The 26,449-nt window shown below is 55.8% G+C and overlaps 1 protein-coding gene across 1 annotated transcript in view; it reads left to right on the plus strand.

Annotated features, from left to right (window-relative positions):
• The window catches only part of LOC140405523 (growth/differentiation factor 11-like), a 421,047-nt gene that overhangs the window by 257,655 nt on the left and 136,943 nt on the right, over nucleotides 1-26,449 (plus strand). The gene's annotated exons all lie outside the window — the stretch shown is intronic.

The raw sequence follows: 26,449 nt of genomic DNA on the forward strand, positions 1-26,449 counted from the left end.
CTCTCTCTCTCTGTACTCACCCTGTGTAACCCCCTGGGCTCTGTTCTCTCTCTCTGTACTCACCCTGTGTAACCCCTGGGCCCTGTTCATTTCTCGCTCTGTACTCACGCTGTGTAACCCCCTGGGCCCTGTTCTCTCTCTCTGTACTCACCCTGTGTAACCCCCTGGGCCCTGTTCTCTCTCTCTGTACTTACCCTGTGTAACCCCCTGGGCCCTGTTCTCTCTCTCTGTACTCACCCTGTGTAACCCCTGGGCCCTGTTCTCTCTCTGTCTCTGTACTCACCCTGTGTAACCCCCTGGGCCCTGTTCTCTCTCTCTCTGTACTCAGCCTGTGTAACCCCTGGGCCCTGTTCTCTCTCTCTCTGTACTCACCCTGTGTCACCCCTGGGCCCTGTTCTCTGTCTCTCTCTCTGTACTCACTCTGTGTAACCCCCTGGGCCCTGTTCTCGCTCTCTGGACACACTCTGTGTAACCCCCTGGGCCCTGTTCTCTCTCTCTCTGTACTCACCCTGTGTAACCCCTGGGCCCTGTTCTCTCTCTCTCTCTCCTGTACTCACTCTGTGTAACCCCTGGGCCCTGTTCTCTCTCTCTCTGTACTCACCCTGTGAAACCCCTGGGACCTGTTCTCACACTCTCTGTACTCACTCTGTGTAACCCCCTGGGCCCTGTTCTCTCTCTCTCTGTACTCACCCTGTGAAACCCCTGGGACCTGTTCTCACACTCTCTGTACTCACCCTGTGTAACACATGGGCCCTGTTCTCTCTCTCTGTACTCACCCTGTGTAACCCCCTGGGCCCTTTTCTCTCTCTCTGTACTCACCCTGTGTAACCCCTGGGCCCTGTTCTCTCTCTCTGTACTCACCCTGTGCAACCCCTGGGACCCGTTCTCTCTCTCTCTGTACTCACCCTGTGTAACACCTGGGCCCTGTTCTCTCTCTCTGTACTCACTCTGTGTAACCCCTGGGCCCTGTTCTCTCTCTCTCTGTACTCACCCTGTGTAACCCCTGGGCCCTGTTCTCTCTCTCTGTACTCACACTGTGTAACCCCTGGACCCTGTTCTCTCTCTCTTTCTGTACTCACTCAGTGTAACCCCCTGGGCCCTGTTCTCTCTCTCTCTCTGTACTCACTCTGTGTAACCCCTGGGCCCTGTTCTCTCTCTCTGTATTCACCCTGTGTAACCCCCTGGGTCCTGTTCTCTGTCTCTCTCCTGTACTCACTCTGTGTAACCCCTGGGCTCTGTTCTCTCTCTCTCTACTCACTCTGTGTACCCCCTGGGCCCTGTTCTCTCTCTCTCTCTGTACTCACCCTGTGTAACCCCCTGGGCCCTGTTCTCTCTCTGTCTACTCACCCTGTGTAACCCCCTGGGCCCTGTTCTCACTCTCTGTACTCACCCTGTGTAACCCCCTGGGCCCAATTCTCTCTGTCTCTCTGTACTCACCCTGTGTAACCCCCTGGGCCCTGTTCTCTCTCTCTCTGTACTCACCCTGTGTAACCCCAGTGCCCTGTTCTCTCTCTCTCTCTCTACTCACTCTGTGCAACACCCTGGGCCCTGTTCTCTGTCTCTCTGTACTCACCCTGTGTAACCCCTGGGCCCTGTTCTCTCTCTCTGTACTCACCCTGTGTAACCCCCTGGGCCCTGTTCTCTCTCTCTGTTCTCACTCTGTGTAACCCCCTGGGCCCTGTTCTCACTCTCTGTACTCACTCTGTGTAACCCCCTGGGCCCTGTTCTCACTCTCTGTACTCACCCTGTGTAACCCCCTGGGCCCTGTTCTCTCTCTCTCTGTACTCACCCTGTGTAACCCCTGGGCCCTGTTCTCTCTCTCTCTGTACTCACTCTCTGTACTCACCCTGTGTAACCCCTGGGCCCTGTTCTCTCTCTCTCTCTGTACTCACTCTGTGTAACCCCCTGGACCCTGTTCTCTCTCTCTCTGTACTCACCCTGTGTAACCCCAGTGCCCTGTTCTCTCTCTCTCTCTCTACTCACTCTGTGCAACACCCTGGGCCCTGTTCTCTGTCTCTCTGTACTCACCCTGTGTAACCCCTGGGCCCTGTTCTCTCTCTCTCTCTCTGTACTCACTCTGTGTAACCCCCTGGGCCCTGTTCTCTCTCTCTGTACTCACCCTGTGTAACCCCTGGGCCCTGTTCTCTCTCTGTACTCACCCTGTGTAACCCCTGGGCCCTGTTCTCTCTCTCTGTACTCACCCTGTGCAACCCCTGGGCCCTGTTCTCTCTCTCTGTACTCACTCTGTGTAACCCCCTGGGCCCTGTTCTCTCTCTCTCTGTACTCACCCTGTGTAACCCCTGGGCCCTGTTCTCTCTCTCTGTACTCACACTGTGTAACCCCTGGACCATGTTCTCTCTCTCTTTCTGTACTCACTCAGTGTAACCCCCTGGGCCCTGTTCTCTCTCTCTCTCTGTACTCACTCTGTGTAACCCCCTGGGCCCTGTTCTCTGTCTCTCTCCTGTACTCACTCTGTGTAACCCCTGGGCCCTGTTCTCTCTCTCTCTCTCTCTACTCACTCTGTGTAACCCCCTGGGCCCTGTTCTCTCTCTCTCTGTACTCACCCTGTGTAACCCCTGGGCCCTGTACTCTCTCTCTGTACTCACCCTGTGTAACCCCCTGGGCCCTGTTCTCTCTCTCTGTTCTCACTCTGTGTAACCCCCTGGGCCCTGTTCTCACTCTCTGTACTCACTCTGTGTAACCCCCTGGGCCCTGTTCTCACTCTCTGTACTCACCCTGTGTAACCCCCTGGGCCCTGTTCTCTCTCTCTCTGTACTCACCCTGTGTAACCCCTGGGCCCTGTTCTCTCTCTCTCTGTACTCACTCTCTGTACTCACCCTGTGTAACCCCTGGGCCCTGTTCTCTCTCTCTCTCTGTACTCACTCTGTGTAACCCCCTGGACCCTGTTCTCTCTCTCTCTGTACTCACCCTGTGTAACCCCTGGGCCCTGTTCATTTCTCGCTCTGTACTCACTCTGTGTAACCCCTTGGGCCCTGTTCTCTCTCTCTCTCTGTACTCACCCTGTGTAACCCCCTGGGCTCTGTTCTCTTTCTCTGTACTCACCCTGTGTAACCCCTGGGCCCTGTTCATTTCTCGCTCTGTACTCACGCTGTGTAACCCCCTGGGCCCTGTTCTCTCTCTCTGTACTCACCCTGTGTAACCCCCTGGGCCCTGTTCTCTCTCTCTGTACTTACCCTGTGTAACCCCCTGGGCCCTGTTCTCTCTCTCTGTACTCACCCTGTGTAACCCCTGGGCCCTGTTCTCTCTCTGTCTCTGTACTCACCCTGTGTAACCCCCTGGGCCCTGTTCTCTCTCTCTCTGTACTCAGCCTGTGTAACACCTGGGCCCTGTTCTCTCTCTCTCTGTACTCACCCTGTGTAACCCCTGGGCCCTGTTCTCTGTCTCTCTCTCTGTACTCACTCTGTGTAACCCCCTGGGCCCTGTTCTCGCTCTCTGGACTCACTCTGTGTAACCCCCTGGGCCCTGTTCTCTCTCTCTCTGTACTCACCCTGTGTAACCCCTGGGCCCTGTTCTCTCTCTCTCTCTCCTGTACTCACTCTGTGTAACCCCCTGGGCCCTGTTCTCTCTCTCTCTGTACTCACCCTGTGAAACCCCTGGGACCTGTTCTCACACTCTCTGTACTCACTCTGTGTAACCCCCTGGGCCCTGTTCTCTCTCTCTCTGTACTCACCCTGTGAAACCCCTGGGACCTGTTCTCACACTCTCTGTACTCACCCTGTGTAACACCTGGGCCCTGTTCTCTCTCTCTGTACTCACCCTGTGTAACCCCCTGGGCCCTTTTCTCTCTCTCTGTACTCACCCTGTGTAACCCCTGGGCCCTGTTCTCTCTCTCTGTACTCACCCTGTGCAACCCCGGGACCCGTTCTCTCTCTCTCTGTACTCACCCTGTGTAACACCTGGGCCCTGTTCTCTCTCTCTGTACTCACTCTGTGTAACCCCTGGGCCCTGTTCTCTCTCTCTCTGTACTCACCCTGTGTAACCCCTGGGCCCTGTTCTCTCTCTCTGTACTCACACTGTGTAACCCCTGGACCCTGTTCTCTCTCTCTTTCTGTACTCACTCAGTGTAACCCCCTGGGCCCTGTTCTCTCTCTCTCTCTGTACTCACTCTGTGTAACCCCTGGGCCCTGTTCTCTCTCTCTGTATTCACCCTGTGTAACCCCCTGGGTCCTGTTCTCTGTCTCTCTCCTGTACTCACTCTGTGTAACCCCTGGGCTCTGTTCTCTCTCTCTCTACTCACTCTGTGTAACCCCTGGGCCCTGTTCTCTCTCTCTCTGTACTCACTCTGTGTAACCCCTGGGCTCTGTTCTCTCTCTCTCTACTCACTCTGTGTAACCCCCTGGGCCCTGTTCTCTCTCTCTCTCTGTACTCACCCTGTGTAACCCCCTGGGCCCTGTTCTCTCTCTCTGTACTCACCCTGTGTAACCCCCTGGGCCCTGTTCTCACTCTCTGTACTCCCCTGTGTAACCCCCTGGGCCCAATTCTCTCTCTCTCTCTGTACTCACCCTGTGTAACCCCCTGGGCCCTGTTCTCTCTCTCTCTGTACTCACCCTGTGTAACCCCAGGGCCCTGTTCTCTCTCTCTCTCTCTACTCACTCTGTGCAACACCCTGGGCCCTGTTCTCTGTCTCTCTGTACTCACCCTGTGTAACCCCTGGGCCCTGTTCTCTCTCTCTCTCTCTGTACTCACTCTGTGTAACCCCCTGGGCCCTGTTCTCTCTCTCTGTATTCACCCTGTGTAACCCCTGGGCCCTGTTCTCTCTCTGTACTCACCCTGTGTAACCCCTGGGCCCTGTTCTCTCTCTCTGTACTCACCCGTGCAACCCCTGGGCCCTGTTCTCTCTCTCTGTACTCACTCTGTGTAACCCCCTGGGCCCTGTTCTCTCTCTCTCTGTACTCACCCTGTGTAACCCCTGGGCCCTGTTCTCTCTCTCTGTACTCACACTGTGTAACCCCTGGACCCTGTTCTCTCTCTCTTTCTGTACTCACTCAGTGTAACCCCCTGGGCCCTGTTCTCTCTCTCTCTCTGTACTCACTCTGTGTAACCCCCTGGGCCCTGTTCTCTGTCTCTCTCCTGTACTCACTCTGTGTAACCCCTGGGCCCTGTTCTCTCTCTCTCTCTCTCTACTCACTCTGTGTAACCCCCTGGGCCCTGTTCTCTCTCTCTCTGTACTCACCCTGTGTAACCCCTGGGCCCTGTACTCTCTCTCTGTACTCACCCTGTGTAACCCCCTGGGCCCTGTTCTCTCTCTCTGTTCTCACTCTGTGTAACCCCCTGGGCCCTGTTCTCTCTCTCTCTCTGTACTCACTCTGTGTAACCCCCTGGGCCCTGTTCTCACTCTCTGTACTCACCCTGTGTAACCCCCTGGGCCCAATTCTCTCTCTCTCTCTGTACTCACCCTGTGTAACCCCCTGGGCCCTGTTCTCTCTCTCTCTGTACTCACCCTGTGTAACCCCAGGGCCCTGTTCTCTCTCTCTCTCTCTACTCACTCTGTGCAACACCCTGGGCCCTGTTCTCTCTCTCTCTCTGTACTCACCCTGTGTAACCCCTGGGCCCTGTTCTCTCTCTCTCTCTGTACTCAATCTGTGTAACCCCCTGGGCCCTGTTCTCTCTCTCTCTCTCTGTACTCACTCTGTGTAACCCCCTGGGCCCTGTTCTCTCTCTCTGTACTCACCCTGTGTAACCCCTGGGCCCTGTTCTCTCTCTGTACTCACCCTGTGTAACCCCTGGGCCCTGTTCTCTCTCTCTCTGTACTCACCCTGTGTAACCCCTGGGCCCTGTTCTCTCTCTCTCTGTACTCACCCTGTGTAACCCCTGGGCCCTGTTCTCTCTCTGTACTCACCCTGTGTAACACCTGGGCCCTGTTCTCTCTCTCTGTACTCACCCTGTGTAACCCCCTGGGCCCTTTTCTCTCTCTCTGCACTCACCCTGTGTAACCCCTGGGCCCTGTTCTCTCTTTCTGTACTCACCCTGTGTAACCCCTGGGCCCTGTTCTCTCACTCTCTGTACTCACCCTGTGTAACACCTGGGCCCTGTTCTCTCTCTCTGTACTCACCCTGTGTAACCCCCTGGGCCCTGTTCTCTCTCTCTGTACTCACCCTGTGTAACCCCTGGGCCCTGTTCTCTCTCTCTGTACTCACACTGTGTAACCCCTGGGCCCTGTTCTCTCTCTCTTTCTGTACTCACCCTGTGTAACCCCCTGGGCCCTGTTCTCTCTCTCTCTGCACTCACCCTGTGTAACCCCCTGGGCCCTGTTCTCTCTCTCACTCTGTACTCACCCTGTGTAACCACCTGGGCCCTGTTCTCTCTCTCTCTGTACTCACCCTGTGTAACCCCTGGGCCCTGTTCCCTCTCTCTCTCTCTGTACTTACTCTGTGTAACACCCTGGGCCCTGTTCTCTCTCTCTTTCTGTACTCACTCTGTGTAACCCCCTGGGCCCTGTTCTCTCTCTCTCTGCACTCACTCTGTGTAACCCCCTGGGCCCTGTTCTCTCTCTCTCTGTACTCACCCTGTGTAACCACCTGGGCCCTGTTCTCTCTCTCTCTGTACTCACCCTGTGTAACCCCTGGGCCCTGTTCCCTCTCTCTCTCTCTGTACTTACTCTGTGTAACACCCTGGGCCCTGTTCTCTGTCTCTCTCTGTACTCACCCTGTGTAACCCCTGGGCCCTGTTCTCTCTCTGTACTCACCCTGTGTAACACCTGGGCCCTGTTCTCTCTCTCTGTACTCACTCTGTGAAATCCCCTGGGCCCTGTTCTATCTCTCTCTGTACTCACCCTGTGTAACCCCTGGGCCCTGTTCTCTCTCTCTCTCTGTACTCACTCTGTGTAACCCCCTGGGCCCTGTTCTCTCTCTCTCTGTACTCACCCTGTGTAACCCATGGGCCCTGTTCTCTCTCTCTGTACTCACCCTGTGTAACCACCTGGGCCCTGTTCTCTCTCTCTCTCTCTGTACTCACTCTGTGTAACCCCCTGGGCCCTGTTCTCACTCTCTCTGTACTCACCCTGTGTAACCCCCTGGGCCCTTTTCTCTCTCTCTGTACTCCCCCTGTGTAACCCCTGGGCCCTGTTCTCTCTCTCTGTACTCACACTGTGCAACCCCTGGGACCCGTTCTCTCACTCTCTGTACTCCACCTGTGTAACACCTGGGCCCTGTTCTCTCTCTCTGTACTCACTCTGTGTAACCCCCTGGGCCCTGTTCTCTCTCTCTCTCTGTACTCACTCTGTGTAACCCCCTGGGCCATGTTCTCACTCTCTGTCCTCACCCTGTGTAACCCCCTGGGCCCAATTCTCTCTCTCTCTCTGTACTCACCCTGTGTAACCCCCTGGGCCCTGTTCTCTCTCTCTCTGTACTCACCCTGTGTAACCCCAGGGCCCTGTTCTCTCTCTCTCTCTCTACTGACTCTGTGTAACCCCCTGGGCCCTGTTCTCTCTCTCTCTCTCTGTACTCACTCTGTGTAACCCCCTGGGCCCTGTTCTCTCTCTCTGTACTCACCCTGTGTAACCCCTGGGCCCTGTTCTCTCTCTCTCTGTACTCACCCTGTGTAACCCCTGGGCCCTGTTCTCTCTCTGTACTCACCCTGTGTAACCCCCTGGGCCCTGTTCTCTCTCTCTGTACTCACCCTGTGTAACCCCCTGGGCCCTTTTCTCTCTCTCTGCACTCACCCTGTGTAACCCCTGGGCCCTGTTCTCTCTCTCTGTACTCACCCTGTGCAACCCCTGGGACCCGTTCTCTCACTCTTTGTACTCACCCTGTGTAACACCTGGGCCCTGTTCTCTCTCTCTGTACTCACTCTGTGTAACCCCCTGGGCCCTGTTCTCTCTCTCTCTGTACTCACCCTGTGTAACCCCTGGGCCCTGTTCTCTCTCTCTGTACTCACACTGTGTAACCCCTGGGCCCTGTTCTCTCTCTCTTTCTGTACTCACTCCGTGTAACCCCCTGGGCCCTGTTCTTGCTCTCTGTACTCACCCTGTGTAACCCCCTGGGCCCTGTTCTCTCTCTCTCTCTGTACTTACTCTGTGTAACACCCTGGGCCCTGTTCTCTGTCTCTCTCTGTACTCACTCTGTGTAACCCCCTGGGACCTGCTCTCTCTCTCTCTTTACTCACTCTGTGAAATCCCCTGGGCCCTGTTCTATCTCTCTGTACTCACCCTGTGTAACCCCTGGGCCCTGTTCTCTCTCTCTCTCTCTGTACTCACTCTGTGTAACCCCCTGGGCCCTGTTCTCTCTCTCTCTGTACTCACCCTGTGTAAACCCCTGGGCTCTGTTCTCTCTCTCTGTACTCACCCTTTGTAACCCCCTGGGCCCTGTTCTCTCTCTCTGTACTCACCCTGTGTAACCCCCTGGGCCCTGTTCTCTCTCTCTGTACTCACCCTGTGTAACCCCTGGGCCCTGTTCTCTCTCTCTCTCTCTGTACTCACTCTGTGTAACCCCCTGGGCCCTGTTCTCTCTCTCTCTGTACTCACCCTGTGTAAACCCCTGGGCTCTGTTCTCTCTCTCTGTACTCACCCTTTGTAACCCCCTGGGCCCTGTTCTCTCTCTCTGTACTCACCCTGTGTAACCCCTGGGCCCTGTTCTCTCTCTCTCTGTACTCACCCTGTGTAACACCTGGGCCCTGTTCTCTCTCTCTGTACTCACCCTGTGTAACCCCTGGGCCCTGTTCTCTCTCTCTGTACTCACACTGTGTAACCCCTGGGCCCTGTTCTCTCTCTCTTTCTGTACTCACTCTGTGTAACCCCCTGGGCCCTGTTCTCGCTCTCTGCACTCACCCTGTGTAACCCACTGGGCCCTGTTCTCTCTCTCACTCTGTACTCACCCTGTGTAACCACCTGGGCCCTGTTCTCTCTCTCTCTGTACTCACCCTGTGTAACCCCTGGGCCCTGTTCCCTCTCTCTCTCTCTGTACTTACTCTGTGTAACACCCTGGGCCCTGTTCTCTGTCTCTCTCTGTACTCACTCTGTGTAACCCCCTGGGCCCTGTTCTCTCTCTCTCTGTACTCACTCTGTGAAATCCCCTGGGCCCTGTTCTATCTCTCTCTGTACTCACCCTGTGTAACCCCTGGGCCCTGTTCTCTCTCTCTCTCTGTACTCACTCTGTGTAACCCCCTGGGCCCTGTTCTCTCTCTCTCTGTACTCACCCTGTGTAACCCATGGGCCCTGTTCTCTCTCTCTGTACTCACCCTGTGTAACCACCTGGGCCCTGTTCTCTCTCTCTCTCTCTGTACTCACTCTGTGTAACCACCTGGGCCCTGTTCTCACTCTCTCTGTACTCACCCTGTGTAACCCCCTGGGCCCTTTTCTCTCTCTCTGTACTCCCCCTGTGTAACCCCTGGGCCCTGTTCTCTCTCTCTGTACTCACACTGTGCAACCCCTGGGACCCGTTCTCTCACTCTCTGTACTCCACCTGTGTAACACCTGGGCCCTGTTCTCTCTCTCTGTACTCACTCTGTGTAACCCCCTGGGCCCTGTTCTCTCTCTCTCTCTGTACTCACTCTGTGTAACCCCCTGGGCCATGTTCTCACTCTCTGTCCTCACCCTGTGTAACCCCCTGGGCCCAATTCTCTCTCTCTCTCTCTGTACTCACCCTGTGTAACCCCCTGGGCCCTGTTCTCTCTCTCTCTGTACTCACCCTGTGTAACCCCAGGGCCCTGTTCTCTCTCTCTCTCTCTACTGACTCTGTGTAACCCCCTGGGCCCTGTTCTCTCTCTCTCTCTCTGTACTCACTCTGTGTAACCCCCTGGGCCCTGTTCTCTCTCTCTGTACTCACCCTGTGTAACCCCTGGGCCCTGTTCTCTCTCTCTCTGTACTCACCCTGTGTAACCCCTGGGCCCTGTTCTCTCTCTGTACTCACCCTGTGTAACACCTGGACCCTGTTCTCTCTCTCTGTACTCACCCTGTGTAACCCCCTGGGCCCTTTTCTCTCTCTCTGCACTCACCCTGTGTAACCCCTGGGCCCTGTTCTCTCTCTCTGTACTCACCCTGTGCAACCCCTGGGACCCGTTCTCTCTCACTGTACTCACCCTGTGTAACACCTGGGCCCTGTTCTCTCTCTCTGTACTCACTCTGTGTAACCCCCTGGGCCCTGTTCTCTCTCTGTAACCCCCTGGGCCCTGTTCTCTCTCTCTTTCTGTACTCACTCTGTGTAACCCCCTGGGCCCTGTTCTCTCTCTCTCTGTACTCACCCTGTGTAACCCCTGGGCCCTGTTCTCTCTCTCTGTACTCACACTGTGTAACCCCTGGGCCCTGTTCTCTCTCTCTTTCTGTACTCACTCTGTGTAACCCCCGGGCCCTGTTCTTGCTCTCTGTACTCACCCTGTGTAACCCCCTGGGCCCTGTTCTCTCTCTCTCTGTACTTACTCTGTGTAACACCCTGGGCCCTGTTCTCTGTCTCTCTCTGTACTCGCTCTGTGTAACCCCCTGGGACCTGCTCTCTCTCTCTCTGTACTCCACCTGTGTAACACCTGGGCCCTGTTCTCTCTCTCTGTACTCACTCTGTGTAACCCCCTGGGCCCTGTTCTCTCTCTCTCTCTGTACTCACTCTGTGTAACCCCCTGGGCCATGTTCTCACTCTCTGTCCTCACCCTGTGTAACCCCCTGGGCCCAATTCTCTCTCTCTCTCTGTACTCACCCTGTGTAACCCCCTGGGCCCTGTTCTCTCTCTCTCTGTACTCACCCTGTGTAACCCCAGGGCCCTGTTCTCTCTCTCTCTCTCTACTGACTCTGTGTAACCCCCTGGGCCCTGTTCTCTCTCTCTCTCTCTGTACTCACTCTGTGTAACCCCCTGGGCCCTGTTCTCTCTCTCTGTACTCACCCTGTGTAACCCCTGGGCCCTGTTCTCTCTCTCTCTGTACTCACCCTGTGTAACCCCTGGGCCCTGTTCTCTCTCTGTACTCACCCTGTGTAACCCCCTGGGCCCTGTTCTCTCTCTCTGTACTCACCCTGTGTAACCCCCTGGGCCCTTTTCTCTCTCTCTGCACTCACCCTGTGTAACCCCTGGGCCCTGTTCTCTCTCTCTGTACTCACCCTGTGCAACCCCTGGGACCCGTTCTCTCACTCTTTGTACTCACCCTGTGTAACACCTGGGCCCTGTTCTCTCTCTCTGTACTCACTCTGTGTAACCCCCTGGGCCCTGTTCTCTCTCTCTCTGTACTCACCCTGTGTAACCCCTGGGCCCTGTTCTCTCTCTCTGTACTCACACTGTGTAACCCCTGGGCCCTGTTCTCTCTCTCTTTCTGTACTCACTCCGTGTAACCCCCTGGGCCCTGTTCTTGCTCTCTGTACTCACCCTGTGTAACCCCCTGGGCCCTGTTCTCTCTCTCTCTCTGTACTTACTCTGTGTAACACCCTGGGCCCTGTTCTCTGTCTCTCTCTGTACTCACTCTGTGTAACCCCCTGGGACCTGCTCTCTCTCTCTCTGTACTCACTCTGTGAAATCCCCTGGGCCCTGTTCTATCTCTCTGTACTCACCCTGTGTAACCCCTGGGCCCTGTTCTCTCTCTCTCTCTCTGTACTCACTCTGTGTAACCCCCTGGGCCCTGTTCTCTCTCTCTCTGTACTCACCCTGTGTAAACCCCTGGGCTCTGTTCTCTCTCTCTGTACTCACCCTTTGTAACCCCCTGGGCCCTGTTCTCTCTCTCTGTACTCACCCTGTGTAACCCCCTGGGCCCTGTTCTCTCTCTCTGTACTCACCCTGTGTAACCCCTGGGCCCTGTTCTCTCTCTCTCTCTCTGTACTCACTCTGTGTAACCCCCTGGGCCCTGTTCTCTCTCTCTCTGTACTCACCCTGTGTAAACCCCTGGGCTCTGTTCTCTCTCTCTGTACTCACCCTTTGTAACCCCCTGGGCCCTGTTCTCTCTCTCTGTACTCACCCTGTGTAACCCCTGGGCCCTGTTCTCTCTCTCGCTGTACTCACCCTGTGTAACACCTGGGCCCTGTTCTCTCTCTCTGTACTCACCCTGTGTAACCCCTGGGCCCTGTTCTCTCTCTCTGTACTCACACTGTGTAACCCCTGGGCCCTGTTCTCTCTCTCTTTCTGTACTCACTCTGTGTAACCCCCTGGGCCCTGTTCTCGCTCTCTGCACTCACCCTGTGTAACCCCCTGGGCCCTGTTCTCTCTCTCACTCTGTACTCACCCTGTGTAACCACCTGGGCCCTGTTCTCTCTCTCTCTGTACTCACCCTGTGTAACCCCTGGGCCCTGTTCCCTCTCTCTCTCTCTGTACTTACTCTGTGTAACACCCTGGGCCCTGTTCTCTGTCTCTCTCTGTACTCACTCTGTGTAACCCCCTGGGCCCTGTTCTCTCTCTCTCTGTACTCACTCTGTGAAATCCCCTGGGCCCTGTTCTATCTCTCTCTGTACTCACCCTGTGTAACCCCTGGGCCCTGTTCTCTCTCTCTCTCTGTACTCACTCTGTGTAACCCCCTGGGCCCTGTTCTCTCTCTCTCTGTACTCACCCTGTGTAACCCATGGGCCCTGTTCTCTCTCTCTGTACTCACCCTGTGTAACCACCTGGGCCCTGTTCTCTCTCTCTCTCTCTGTACTCACTCTGTGTAACCACCTGGGCCCTGTTCTCACTCTCTCTGTACTCACCCTGTGTAACCCCCTGGGCCCTTTTCTCTCTCTCTGTACTCCCCCTGTGTAACCCCTGGGCCCTGTTCTCTCTCTCTGTACTCACACTGTGCAACCCCTGGGACCCGTTCTCTCACTCTCTGTACTCCACCTGTGTAACACCTGGGCCCTGTTCTCTCTCTCTGTACTCACTCTGTGTAACCCCCTGGGCCCTGTTCTCTCTCTCTCTCTGTACTCACTCTGTGTAACCCCCTGGGCCATGTTCTCACTCTCTGTCCTCACCCTGTGTAACCCCCTGGGCCCAATTCTCTCTCTCTCTCTGTACTCACCCTGTGTAACCCCCTGGGCCCTGTTCTCTCTCTCTCTGTACTCACCCTGTGTAACCCCAGGGCCCTGTTCTCTCTCTCTCTCTCTACTGACTCTGTGTAACCCCCTGGGCCCTGTTCTCTCTCTCTCTCTCTGTACTCACTCTGTGTAACCCCCTGGGCCCTGTTCTCTCTCTCTGTACTCACCCTGTGTAACCCCTGGGCCCTGTTCTCTCTCTCTCTGTACTCACCCTGTGTAACCCCTGGGCCCTGTTCTCTCTCTGTACTCACCCTGTGTAACACCTGGGCCCTGTTCTCTCTCTCTGTACTCACCCTGTGTAACCCCCTGGGCCCTTTTCTCTCTCTCTGCACTCACCCTGTGTAACCCCTGGGCCCTGTTCTCTCTCTCTGTACTCACCCTGTGCAACCCCTGGGACCCGTTCTCTCTCACTGTACTCACCCTGTGTAACACCTGGGCCCTGTTCTCTCTCTCTGTACTCACTCTGTGTAACCCCCTGGGCCCTGTTCTCTCTCTGTAACCCCCTGGGCCCTGTTCTCTCTCTCTTTCTGTACTCACTCTGTGTCACCCCCTGGGCCCTGTTCTCTCTCTCTCTGTACTCACCCTGTGTAACCCCTGGGCCCTGTTCTCTCTCTCTGTACTCACACTGTGTAACCCCTGGGCCCTGTTCTCTCTCTCTTTCTGTACTCACTCTGTGTAACCCCCGGGCCCTGTTCTTGCTCTCTGTACTCACCCTGTGTAACCCCCTGGGCCCTGTTCTCTCTCTCTCTGTACTTACTCTGTGTAACACCCTGGGCCCTGTTCTCTGTCTCTCTCTGTACTCGCTCTGTGTAACCCCCTGGGACCTGCTCTCTCTCTCTCTGTACTCACTCTGTGAAATCCCCTGGGCCCTGTTCTATCTCTCTCTGTACTCACCCTGTTTAACCCCTGGGCCCTGTTCTCTCTCTCTCTCTCTGTACTCACTCTGTTTAACCCCTGGGCCCTGTTCTCTCTCTCTGTACTCACCCTGTTTAACCCCTGGGCCCTGTTCTCTCTCTCTGTACTCATCCTGTGTAACCCCCTGGGCCCTGTTCTCTCTCTCTGTACTCACCCTGTGTAACCTCCTGGGCCCTGTTCTCTCTCTCTCTGTACTCACACTGTGTAACCCCCTGGGCCCTGTTCTCTCTCTCTCTGTACTCACCCTGTGTAACCCCTGGGCCCTGTTCTCTCTCTCTCTCTGTACTCACTCTGTGTAACCCCCTGGGCCCTGTTCTCTCTCTCTCTCTGTACTCACTCTGTGTAACCCCCTGGGCCCTGTTCTCTCTCTCTCTGTACTCCCCCTGTGTAACCCCTGGGCCCTGTTCTCTCTCTCTGTACTCACACTGTGCAACCCCTGGGACCCGTTCTCTCACTCTCTGTACTCCACCTGTGTAACACCTGGGCCCTGTTCTCTCTCTCTGTACTCACTCTGTGTAACCCCCTGGGCCCTGTTCTCTCTCTCTCTCTGTACTCACTCTGTGTAACCCCCTGGGCCATGTTCTCACTCTCTGTCCTCACCCTGTGTAACCCACTGGGCCCAATTCTCTCTCTCTCTCTGTACTCACCCTGTGTAACCCCCTGGGCCCTGTTCTCTCTCTCTCTGTACTCACCCTGTGTAACCCCAGGGCCCTGTTCTCTCTCTCTCTCTCTACTGACTCTGTGTAACCCCCTGGGCCCTGTTCTCTCTCTCTCTCTCTGTACTCACTCTGTGTAACCCCCTGGGCCCTGTTCTCTCTCTCTGTACTCACCCTGTGTAACCCCTGGGCCCTGTTCTCTCTCTCTCTGTACTCACCCTGTGTAACCCCTGGGCCCTGTTCTCTCTCTGTACTCACCCTGTGTAACACCTGGGCCCTGTTCTCTCTCTCTGTACTCACCCTGTGTAACCCCCTGGGCCCTTTTCTCTCTCTCTGCACTCACCCTGTGTAACCCCTGAGCCCTGTTCTCTCTCTCTCTGTACTCACCCTGTGCAACCCCTGGGACCCGTTCTCTCACTCTTTGTACTCACCCTGTGTAACACCTGGGCCCTGTTCTCTCTCTCTGTACTCAGTCTGTGTAACCCCTGGGCTCTGTTCCCTCTCTCTGTACTCACCCTGTGTAACCCCTGGGCCCTGTTCTCTCTCTGTACTCACCCTGTGTAACACCTGGGCCCTGTTCTCTCTCTCTGTACTCACCCTGTGTAACACCTGGGCCCTGTTCTCTCTCTCTGTACTCACCCTGTGTAACCCCTGGGCCCTGTTCTCTCTCTGTACTCACCCTGTGTAACACCTGGGCCCTGTTCTCTCTCTCTCTGTACTCACCCTGTGTAACACCTGGGCCCTGTTCTCTCTCTCTGTACTCACCCTGTGTAACCCCTGGGCCCTGTTCTCTCTCTCTGTACTCACCCTGTGCAACCCCTGGGACCCGTTCTCTCACTCTTTGTACTCACCCTGTGTAACACCTGGGCCCTGTTCTCTCTCTCTGTACTCAGTCTGTGTAACTCCTGGGCCCTGTTCTCTCTCTCTGTACTCACCCTGTGCAACCCCTGGGACCCGTTCTCTCACTCTTTGTACTCACCCTGTGTAACACCTGGGCCCTGTTCTCTCTCTCAGTACTCACTCTGTGTAACCCCCTGGGCCCTGTTCTCTCACTCTCTGTACTCACCCTGTGTAACCCCTGGGCCCTGTTCTCTCTCTCTGTACTCACACTGTGTAACCCCTGGGCCCTGTTCTCTCTCTCTTTCTGTACTCACTCTGTGTAACCCCCGGGCCCTGTTCTTGCTCTCTGTACTCACCCTGTGTAACCCCCTGGGCCCTGTTCTCTCTCTCTCTGTACTTACTCTGTGTAACACCCTGGGCCCTGTTCTCTGTCTCTCTCTGTACTCGCTCTGTGTAACCCCCTGGGACCTGCTCTCTCTCTCTCTGTACTCACTCTGTGAAATCCCCTGGGCCCTGTTCTATCTCTCTCTGTACTCACCCTGTGTAACCCCTGGGCCCTGTTCTCTCTCTCTCTCTCTGTACTCACTCTGTGTAACCCCCTGGGCCCTGTTCTCTCTCTCTCTGTACTCACCCTGTGTAAACCCCTGGGCTCTGTTCTCTCTCTCTGTACTCACCCTTTGTAACCCCCTGGGCCCTGTTCTCTCTCTCTGTACTCACCCTGTGTAACCCCTGGGCCCTGTTCTCTCTCTCTCTGTACTCACCCTGTGTAACCCCTGGCCCCTGTTCTCTCTCTGTACACACCCTGTGTAAAACGTGGGCCCTGTTCTCTCTCTCTGTACTCACCCTGTTTAACCCCTGGGCCCTGTTCTCTCTCTCTGTACTCATCCTGTGTAACCCCCTGGGCCCTGTTCTCTCTCTCTGTACTCACCCTGTGTAACCCCTGGGCCCTGTTCTCTCTCTCTGTACTCACACTGTGTAACCCCTGGGCCCTGTTCTCTCTCTCTTTCTGTACTCACTCTGTGTAACCCCCTGGGCCCTGTTCTCGCTCTCTGCACTCACCCTGTGTAACCCCCTGGGCCCTGTTCTCTCTCTCACTCTGTACTCACCCTGTGTAACCACCTGGGCCCTGTTCTCTCTCTCTCTGTACTCACCCTGTGTAACCCCTGGGCCCTGTTCCCTCTCTCTCTCTCTGTACTTACTCTGTGTAACACCCTGGGCCCTGTTCTCTGTCTCTCTCTGTACTCACTCTGTGTAACCCCCTGGGCCCTGTTCTCTCTCTCTCTGTACTCACTCTGTGAAATCCCCTGGGCCCTGTTCTATCTCTCTCTGTACTCACCCTGTGTAACCCCTGGGCCCTGTTCTCTCTCTCTCTCTGTACTCACTCTGTGTAACCCCCTGGGCCCTGTTCTCTCTCTCTCTGTACTCACCCTGTGTAACCCATGGGCCCTGTTCTCTCTCTCTGTACTCACCCTGTGTAACCACCTGGGCCCTGTTCTCTCTCTCTCTCTCTGTACTCACTCTGTGTAACCACCAGGGCCCTGTTCTCACTCTCTCTGTACTCACCCTGTGTAACCCCCTGGGCCCTTTTCTCTCTCTCTGTACTCCCCCTGTGTAACCCCTGGGCCCTGTTCTCTCTCTCTGTACTCACACTGTGCAACCCCTGGGACCCGTTCTCTCACTCTCTGTACTCCACCTGTGTAACACCTGGGCCCTGTTCTCTCTCTCTGTACTCACTCTGTGTAACCCCCTGGGCCCTGTTCTCTCTCTCTCTCTGTACTCACTCTGTGTAACCCCCTGGGCCATGTTCTCACTCTCTGTCCTCACCCTGTGTAACCCCCTGGGCCCAATTCTCTCTCTCTCTCTGTACTCACCCTGTGTAACCCCCTGGGCCCTGTTCTCTCTCTCTCTGTACTCACCCTGTGTAACCCCAGGGCCCTGTTCTCTCTCTCTCTCTCTACTGACTCTGTGTAACCCCCTGGGCCCTGTTCTCTCTCTCTCTCTCTGTACTCACTCTGTGTAACCCCCTGGGCCCTGTTCTCTCTCTCTGTACTCACCCTGTGTAACCCCTGGGCCCTGTTCTCTCTCTCTCTGTACTCACCCTGTGTAACCCCTGGGCCCTGTTCTCTCTCTGTACTCACCCTGTGTAACACCTGGGCCCTGTTCTCTCTCTCTGTACTCACCCTGTGTAACCCCCTGGGCCCTTTTCTCTCTCTCTGCACTCACCCTGTGTAACCCCTGGGCCCTGTTCTCTCTCTCTGTACTCACCCTGTGCAACCCCTGGGCCCCGTTCTCTCTCACTGTACTCACCCTGTGTAACACCTGGGCCCTGTTCTCTCTCTCTGTACTCACTCTGTGTAACCCCCTGGGCCCTGTTCTCTCTCTGTAACCCCCTGGGCCCTGTTCTCTCTCTCTTTCTGTACTCACTCTGTGTAACCCCCTGGGCCCTGTTCTCTCTCTCTCTGTACTCACCCTGTGTAACCCCTGGGCCCTGTTCTCTCTCTCTGTACTCACACTGTGTAACCCCTGGGCCCTGTTCTCTCTCTCTTTCTGTACTCACTCTGTGTAACCCCCGGGCCCTGTTCTTGCTCTCTGTACTCACCCTGTGTAACCCCCTGGGCCCTGTTCTCTCTCTCTCTGTACTTACTCTGTGTAACACCCTGGGCCCTGTTCTCTGTCTCTCTCTGTACTCGCTCTGTGTAACCCCCTGGGACCTGCTCTCTCTCTCTCTGTACTCACTCTGTGAAATCCCCTGGGCCCTGTTCTATCTCTCTCTGTACTCACCCTGTTTAACCCCTGGGCCCTGTTCTCTCTCTCTCTCTCTGTACTCACTCTGTTTAACCCCTGGGCCCTGTTCTCTCTCTCTGTACTCACCCTGTTTAACCCCTGGGCCCTGTTCTCTCTCTCTGTACTCATCCTGTGTAACCCCCTGGGCCCTGTTCTCTCTCTCTGTACTCACCCTGTGTAACCTCCTGGGCCCTGTTCTCTCTCTCTCTGTACTCACACTGTGTAACCCCCTGGGCCCTGTTCTCTCTCTCTCTGTACTCACCCTGTGTAACCCCTGGGCCCTGTTCTCTCTCTCTCTCTGTACTCACTCTGTGTAACCCCCTGGGCCCTGTTCTCTCTCTCTCTCTGTACTCACTCTGTGTAACCCCCTGGGCCCTGTTCTCTCTCTCTCTGTACTCCCCCTGTGTAACCCCTGGGCCCTGTTCTCTCTCTCTGTACTCACACTGTGCAACCCCTGGGACCCGTTCTCTCACTCTCTGTACTCCACCTGTGTAACACCTGGGCCCTGTTCTCTCTCTCTGTACTCACTCTGTGTAACCCCCTGGGCCCTGTTCTCTCTCTCTCTCTGTACTCACTCTGTGTAACCCCCTGGGCCATGTTCTCACTCTCTGTCCTCACCCTGTGTAACCCCCTGGGCCCAATTCTCTCTCTCTCTCTGTACTCACCCTGTGTAACCCCCTGGGCCCTGTTCTCTCTCTCTCTGTACTCACCCTGTGTAACCCCAGGGCCCTGTTCTCTCTCTCTCTCTCTACTGACTCTGTGTAACCCCCTGGGCCCTGTTCTCTCTCTCTCTCTCTGTACTCACTCTGTGTAACCCCCTGGGCCCTGTTCTCTCTCTCTGTACTCACCCTGTGTAACCCCTGGGCCCTGTTCTCTCTCTCTCTGTACTCACCCTGTGTAACCCCTGGGCCCTGTTCTCTCTCTGTACTCACCCTGTGTAACACCTGGGCCCTGTTCTCTCTCTCTGTACTCACCCTGTGTAACCCCCTGGGCCCTTTTCTCTCTCTCTGCACTCACCCTGTGTAACCCCTGGGCCCTGTTCTCTCTCTCTCTGTACTCACCCTGTGCAACCCCTGGGACCCGTTCTCTCACTCTTTGGACTCACCCTGTGTAACACCTGGGCCCTGTTCTCTCTCTCTGTACTCAGTCTGTGTAACCCCTGGGCTCTGTTCCCTCTCTCTGTACTCACCCTGTGTAACCCCTGGGCCCTGTTCTCTCTCTGTACTCACCCTGTGTAACACCTGGGCCCTGTTCTCTCTCTCTGTACTCACCCTGTGTAACACCTGGGCCCTGTTCTCTCTCTCTGTACTCACCCTGTGTAACCCCTGGGCCCTGTTCTCTCTCTGTACTCACCCTGTGTAACACCTGGGCCCTGTTCTCTCTCTCTCTGTACTCACCCTGTGTAACACCTGGGCCCTGTTCTCTCTCTCTGTACTCACCCTGTGTAACCCCTGGGCCCTGTTCTCTCTCTCTGTACTCACCCTGTGCAACCCCTGGGACCCGTTCTCTCACTCTTTGTACTCACCCTGTGTAACACCTGGGCCCTGTTCTCTCTCTCTGTACTCAGTCTGTGTAACTCCTGGGCCCTGTTCTCTCTCTCTGTACTCACCCTGTGCAACCCCTGGGACCCGTTCTCTCACTCTTTGTACTCACCCTGTGTAACACCTGGGCCCTGTTCTCTCTCTCAGTACTCACTCTGTGTAACCCCCTGGGCCCTGTTCTCTCACTCTCTGTACTCACCCTGTGTAACCCCTGGGCCCTGTTCTCTCTCTCTGTACTCACACTGTGTAACCCCTGGGCCCTGTTCTCTCTCTCTTTCTGTACTCACTCTGTGTAACCCCCGGGCCCTGTTCTTGCTCTCTGTACTCACCCTGTGTAACCCCCTGGGCCCTGTTCTCTCTCTCTCTGTACTTACTCTGTGTAACACCCTGGGCCCTGTTCTCTGTCTCTCTCTGTACTCGCTCTGTGTAACCCCCTGGGACCTGCTCTCTCTCTCTCTGTACTCACTCTGTGAAATCCCCTGGGCCCTGTTCTATCTCTCTCTGTACTCACCCTGTGTAACCCCTGGGCCCTGTTCTCTCTCTCTCTCTCTGTACTCACTCTGTGTAACCCCCTGGGCCCTGTTCTCTCTCTCTCTGTACTCACCCTGTGTAAACCCCTGGGCTCTGTTCTCTCTCTCTGTACTCACCCTTTGTAACCCCCTGGGCCCTGTTCTCTCTCTCTGTACTCACCCTGTGTAACCCCTGGGCCCTGTTCTCTCTCTCTCTGTACTCACCCTGTGTAACCCCTGGCCCCTGTTCTCTCTCTGTACACACCCTGTGTAAAACTTGGGCCCTGTTCTCTCTCTCTGTACTCACCCTGTTTAACCCCTGGGCCCTGTTCTCTCTCTCTGTACTCATCCTGTGTAACCCCCTGGGCCCTGTTCTCTCTCTCTGTACTCACCCTGTGTAACCTCCTGGGCCCTGTTCTCTCTCTCTCTGTACTCACACTGTGTAACCCCCTGGGCCCTGTTCTCTCTCTCTCTGTACTCACCCTGTGTAACCCCTGGGCCCTGTTCTCTCTCTCTCTCTGTACTCACTCTGTGTAACCCCTTGGCCCCTGTTCTCTCTCTCTCTCTGTACTCACTCTGTGTAACCCCCTGGGCCCTGTTCCCTCTCTCTCTGTACTCACCCTGTGTAACCCATGGGCCCTGTTCTCTCTCTCTGTACTCACCCTGTGTAACCCCTGGGCCCTGTTCTCTCTCTCTGTACTCACTCTGTGTAACTCCCTGGGCCCTGTTCTCTCTCTCTCTCTGTACTCACTCTGTGTAACCCCCTGGGCCCTGTTCTCGCTCTCTGTGCTCACCCTGTGTAACCCCCTGGGCCCTGTTCTCTCTCTCTCTGTACTCACCCTGTGTAACCCCCTGGGCCCTGTTCTGTCTCTCTCTCTACTCACCCTGTGTAACCCCTGGGTCCTGTTCTCTCTCTCTCTCTGTACTCACTCTGTGTAGCCCCCTGGGCCCTGTTCTCTCTCTCTCTATGTACTCACTCTGTGTAACCCCCTGGGCCCTGTTCTCTCTCTCTCTGTACTCACTCTGTGTAACCCCTGGGCCCTGTTCTCTCTCTCTCTCTGTACTCACTCTGTGTAACCCCCTGGGCCCTGTTCTCTCTCTCTCTGTACTCACCCTGTGTAACCCCTGGGCCCTGTTCTCTCTCTCTCTCTGTACTCACCCTGTGTAATCCCCTGGGCCCTGTTCTCTCTCTCTGTACTCACCCTGTGTAACCCCCTGGGCCCTGTTCTCTCTCTCTGTACTCACCTTGTGTAACCCCTGGGCCCTGTTCTCTCTCTCTCTCTGTACTCACCCTGTGTAACCCCCTGGGCCCTGTTCTCCCTCTCTCTGTACTCACCCTGTGTAACCCCTGGGCCCTGTTCTCTCTATCTCTCTCTCTACTCACTCTGTGTAACCCCCTGGGCCCTGTTCTCTCTCTCTCTGTACTCACCCTGTGTAACCCCTGGGCCCTGTTCTCACTCTCTCTGTACTCACCCTGTGTAACCCCCTGGGTCCTTTTCTCTCTCTCTGTACTCACCCTGTGTAACCCCTGGGCCCTGTTCTCTCTCTCTCTCTGTACTCACCCTGTGCAACCCCTGGGACCCGTTCTCTCACTCTCTGTACTCACCCTGTGTAACACCTAGGCCCTGTTCTCTCTCTCTGTACTCACCCTGTGTAACCCCCTGGGCCCTGTTCTCTCTCTCTCTCTGTACTCACCCTGTGAAATCCCCTGGGCCCTGTTCTATCTCTCTCTGTACTCACCCTGTGTAACCCCTGGGCCCTGTTCTCTCTCTCTCTCTCTGTACTCACTCTGTGTAACCCCCTGGGCCCTGTTCTCTCTCTCTCTGTACTCACCCTGTGTAAATCCCTGGGCCCTGTTCTCTCTCTCTGTACTCACCCTTTGTAACCCCCTGGGCCCTGTTCTCTCTCTCTGTACTCACCCTGTGTAACCCCTGGGCCCTGTTCTCTCTCTCTCTGTACTCACCCTGTGTAACCCCTGGGCCCTGTTCTCTCTCTGTACACACGCTGTGTAACACCTGGGCCCTGTTCTCTCTCTCTGTACTCACCCTGTGTAACCCCTGGGCCCTGTTCTCTCTCTCTGTACTCATCCTGTGTAACCCCCTGGGCCCTGTTCTCTCTCTCTGTACTCACCCTGTGTAACCTCCTGGGCCCTGTTCTCTCTCTCTCTGTACTCACCCTGTGTAACCCCCTGGGCCCTGTTCTCTCTCTCTCTGTACTCACCCTGTGTAACCCCTGGGCCCTGTTCTCTCTCTCTCTCTGTACTCACTCTGTGTAACCCCCTGGGCCCTGTTCTCTCTCTCTCTCTGTACTCACTCTGTGTAACCCCCTGGGCCCTGTTCTCTCTCTCTCTCTGTACTCACTCTGTGTAACCACCTGGGCCCTGTTCTCGCTCTCTGTACTCACCCTGTGTAACCCCCTGGGCCCTGTTCTCTCTCTCTCTGTACTCACCGTGTGTAACCCCTGGGCCCTGTTCTCTCTCTCTCTGTACACACCCTGTGTAACCCCTGGGCCCTGTTCTCTCTCTCTCTGTACTCACCCTGTCTAACCCCCTGGGCCCTGTTCTCTCTCTATCTGTACTCACCCTGTGTAACCCCTGGGCCCTGTTCTCGCTCTCTCTGTACTCACCCTGTGTAACCCCTGGGCTCTGTTCTCTCTCTCTCTGTACTCACCTTGTGTAACCCCTGGGCCCTGTTCTCTCTCTCTCTGTCCTCATCCTGTGTAACCCCTGGGCCCTGTTCTCTCTCACTCTGTACTCACCCTGTGTAACCCCCTGGGCCCTGTTCTCTCTCTCTCTGTACTCACCCTGTGTAACCCCTGTGCCCTGTTCTCTCTCTCTCTGTACTCACCCTGTGTAACCCCCTGATCCCTGTTCTCTCTCTCTCTGTACTCACACTGTGTAACCCCTGGGTCCTGTTCACTCTCTCTCTGTACTCACTCTGTGTAACCCCTGGGCGCTGTTCTCTCTGTCTGTGCTCATCCTGTGTAACCCCTGGGACCTGTTCTCTCTCTCTCTGTACTCACCCTGTGAAACCCCCTGGGCCCTGTTCTCTCTCTATCTGTACTCACCCTGTGTAACCCCTGGGCCCTGTTCTCTCTCTCTCTCTGTACTCACTCTGTGTAACCCCTTGGGCCCTGTTCTCTCTCTCTCTGTACTCACTCTGTGTAACCCCTGGGCCCTGTTCTCTCTCTCTCTCTGTACTCACTCTGTGTAACCCCCTGGGCCCTGTTCTCTCTCTCTCTGTACTCACCCTGTGTAACCCCTGGGCCCTGTTCTCTCTCTCTCTCTGTACTCACCCTGTGTAATCCCCTGGGCCCTGTTCTCTCTCTCTGTACTCACCCTGTGTAACCCCCTGGGCCCTGTTCTCTCTCTCTGTACTCACCTTGTGTAACCCCTGGGCCCTGTTCTCTCTCTCTCTCTGTACTCACCCTGTGTAACCCCCTGGGCCCTGTTCTCCCTCTCTCTGTTCTCACCCTGTGTAACCCCTGGGCCCTGTTCTCTCTATCTCTCTCTCTACTCACTCTGTGTAACCCCCTGGGCCCTGTTCTCTCTCTCTCTGTACTCACCCTGTGTAACCCCTGGGCCCTGTTCTCACTCTCTCTGTACTCACCCTGTGTAACCCCCTGGGCCCTTTTCTCTCTCTCTCTGTACTCACCCTGTGTAACCCCTGGGCCCTGTTCTCTCTCTCTCTCTGTACTCACCCTGTGCAACCCCTGGGACCCGTTCTCTCACTCTCTGTACTCACCCTGTGTAACACCTAGGCCCTGTTCTCTCTCTCTGTACTCACCCTGTGTAACCCCCTGGGCCCTGTTCTCTCTCTCTCTCTGTACTCACCCTGTGAAATCCCCTGGGCCCTGTTCTATCTCTCTCTGTACTCACCCTGTGTAACCCCTGGGCCCTGTTCTCTCTCTCTCTCTCTGTACTCACTCTGTGTAACCCCCTGGGCCCTGTTCTCTCTCTCTCTGTACTCACCCTGTGTAAACCCCTGGGCCCTGTTCTCTCTCTCTCTCTGTACTCACCCTGTGAAATCCCCTGGGCCCTGTTCTATCTCTCTCTGTACTCACCCTGTGTAACCCCTGGGCCCTGTTCTCTCTCTCTCTCTCTGTACTCACTCTGTGTAACCCCCTGGGCCCTGTTCTCTCTCTCTCTGTACTCACCCTGTGTAAACCCCTGGGCCCTGTTCTCTCTCTCTGTACTCACCCTGTGTAACCCCTGGGCCCTGTTCTCTCTCTGTACACACCCTGTGTAACACCTGGGCCCTGTTCTCTCTCTCTGTACTCACCCTGTGTAACCCCTGGGCCCTGTTCTCTCTCTCTGTACTCATCCTGTGTAACCCCCTGGGCCCTGTTCTCTCTCTCTGTACTCACCCTGTGTAACACCTGGGCCCTGTTCTCTCTCTCAGTACTCACTCTGTGTAACCCCCTGGGCCCTGTTCTCTCACTCTCTGTACTCACCCTGTGTAACCCCTGGGCCCTGTTCTCTCTCTCTGTACTCACACTGTGTAACCCCTGGGCCCTGTTCTCTCTCTCTTTCTGTACTCACTCTGTGTAACCCCCGGGCCCTGTTCTTGCTCTCTGTACTCACCCTGTGTAACCCCCTGGGCCCTGTTCTCTCTCTCTCTGTACTTACTCTGTGTAACACCCTGGGCCCTGTTCTCTGTCTCTCTCTGTACTCGCTCTGTGTAACCCCCTGGGACCTGCTCTCTCTCTCTCTGTACTCACTCTGTGAAATCCCCTGGGCCCTGTTCTATCTCTCTCTGTACTCACCCTGTGTAACCCCTGGGCCCTGTTCTCTCTCTCTCTCTCTGTACTCACTCTGTGTAACCCCCTGGGCCCTGTTCTCTCTCTCTCTGTACTCACCCTGTGTAAACCCCTGGGCTCTGTTCTCTCTCTCTGTACTCACCCTTTGTAACCCCCTGGGCCCTGTTCTCTCTCTCTGTACTCACCCTGTGTAACCCCTGGGCCCTGTTCTCTCTCTCTCTGTACTCACCCTGTGTAACCCCTGGCCCCTGTTCTCTCTCTGTACACACCCTGTGTAAAACTTGGGCCCTGTTCTCTCTCTCTGTACTCACCCTGTTTAACCCCTGGGCCCTGTTCTCTCTCTCTGTACTCATCCTGTGTAACCCCCTGGGCCCTGTTCTCTCTCTCTGTACTCACCCTGTGTAACCTCCTGGGCCCTGTTCTCTCTCTCTCTGTACTCACACTGTGTAACCCCCTGGGCCCTGTTCTCTCTCTCTCTGTACTCACCCTGTGTAACCCCTGGGCCCTGTTCTCTCTCTCTCTCTGTACTCACTCTGTGTAACCCCTTGGGCCCTGTTCTCTCTCTCTCTCTGTACTCACTCTATGTAACCCCCTGGGCCCTGTTCCCTCTCTCTCTGTACTCACCCTGTGTAACCCATGGGCCCTGTTCTCTCTCTCTGTACTCACCCTGTGTAACCCCTGGGCCCTGTTCTCTCTCTCTGTACTCACTCTGTGTAACTCCCTGGGCCCTGTTCTCTCTCTCTCTCTGTACTCACTCTGTGTAACCCCCTGGGCCCTGTTCTCGCTCTCTGTGCTCACCCTGTGTAACCCCCTGGGCCCTGTTCTCTCTCTCTCTGTACTCACCCTGTGTAACCCCCTGGGCCCTGTTCTGTCTCTCTCTGTACTCACCCTGTGTAACCCCTGGGTCCTGTTCTCTCTCTCTCTCTGTACTCACTCTGTGTAGCCCCCTGGGCCCTGTTCTCTCTCTCTCTCTGTACTCACTCTGTGTAACCCCCTGGGCCCTGTTCTCTCTCTCTCTGTACTCACTCTGTGTAACCCCTGGGCCCTGTTCTCTCTCTCTCTCTGTACTCACTCTGTGTAACCCCCTGGGCCCTGTTCTCTCTCTCTCTGTACTCACCCTGTGTAACCCCTGGGCCCTGTTCTCTCTCTCTCTCTGTACTCACCCTGTGTAATCCCCTGGGCCCTGTTCTCTCTCTCTGTACTCACCCTGTGTAACCCCCTGGGCCCTGTTCTCTCTCTCTGTACTCACCTTGTGTAACCCCTGGGCCCTGTTCTCTCTCTCTCTCTGTACTCACCCTGTGTAACCCCCTGGGCCCTGTTCTCCCTCTCTCTGTACTCACCCTGTGTAACCCCTGGGCCCTGTTCTCACTCTCTCTGTACTCACCCTGTGTAACCCCCTGGGCCCTTTTCTCTCTCTCTGTACTCACCCTGTGTAACCCCTGGGCCCTGTTCTCTCTCTCTCTCTGTACTCACCCTGTGCAACCCCTGGGACCCGTTCTCTCACTCTCTGTACTCACC

The sequence above is a fragment of the Scyliorhinus torazame genome, chromosome X, assembly GCF_047496885.1.
Source record: "Scyliorhinus torazame isolate Kashiwa2021f chromosome X, sScyTor2.1, whole genome shotgun sequence".
NCBI classification, from domain to species: domain Eukaryota; kingdom Metazoa; phylum Chordata; class Chondrichthyes; order Carcharhiniformes; family Scyliorhinidae; genus Scyliorhinus; species Scyliorhinus torazame.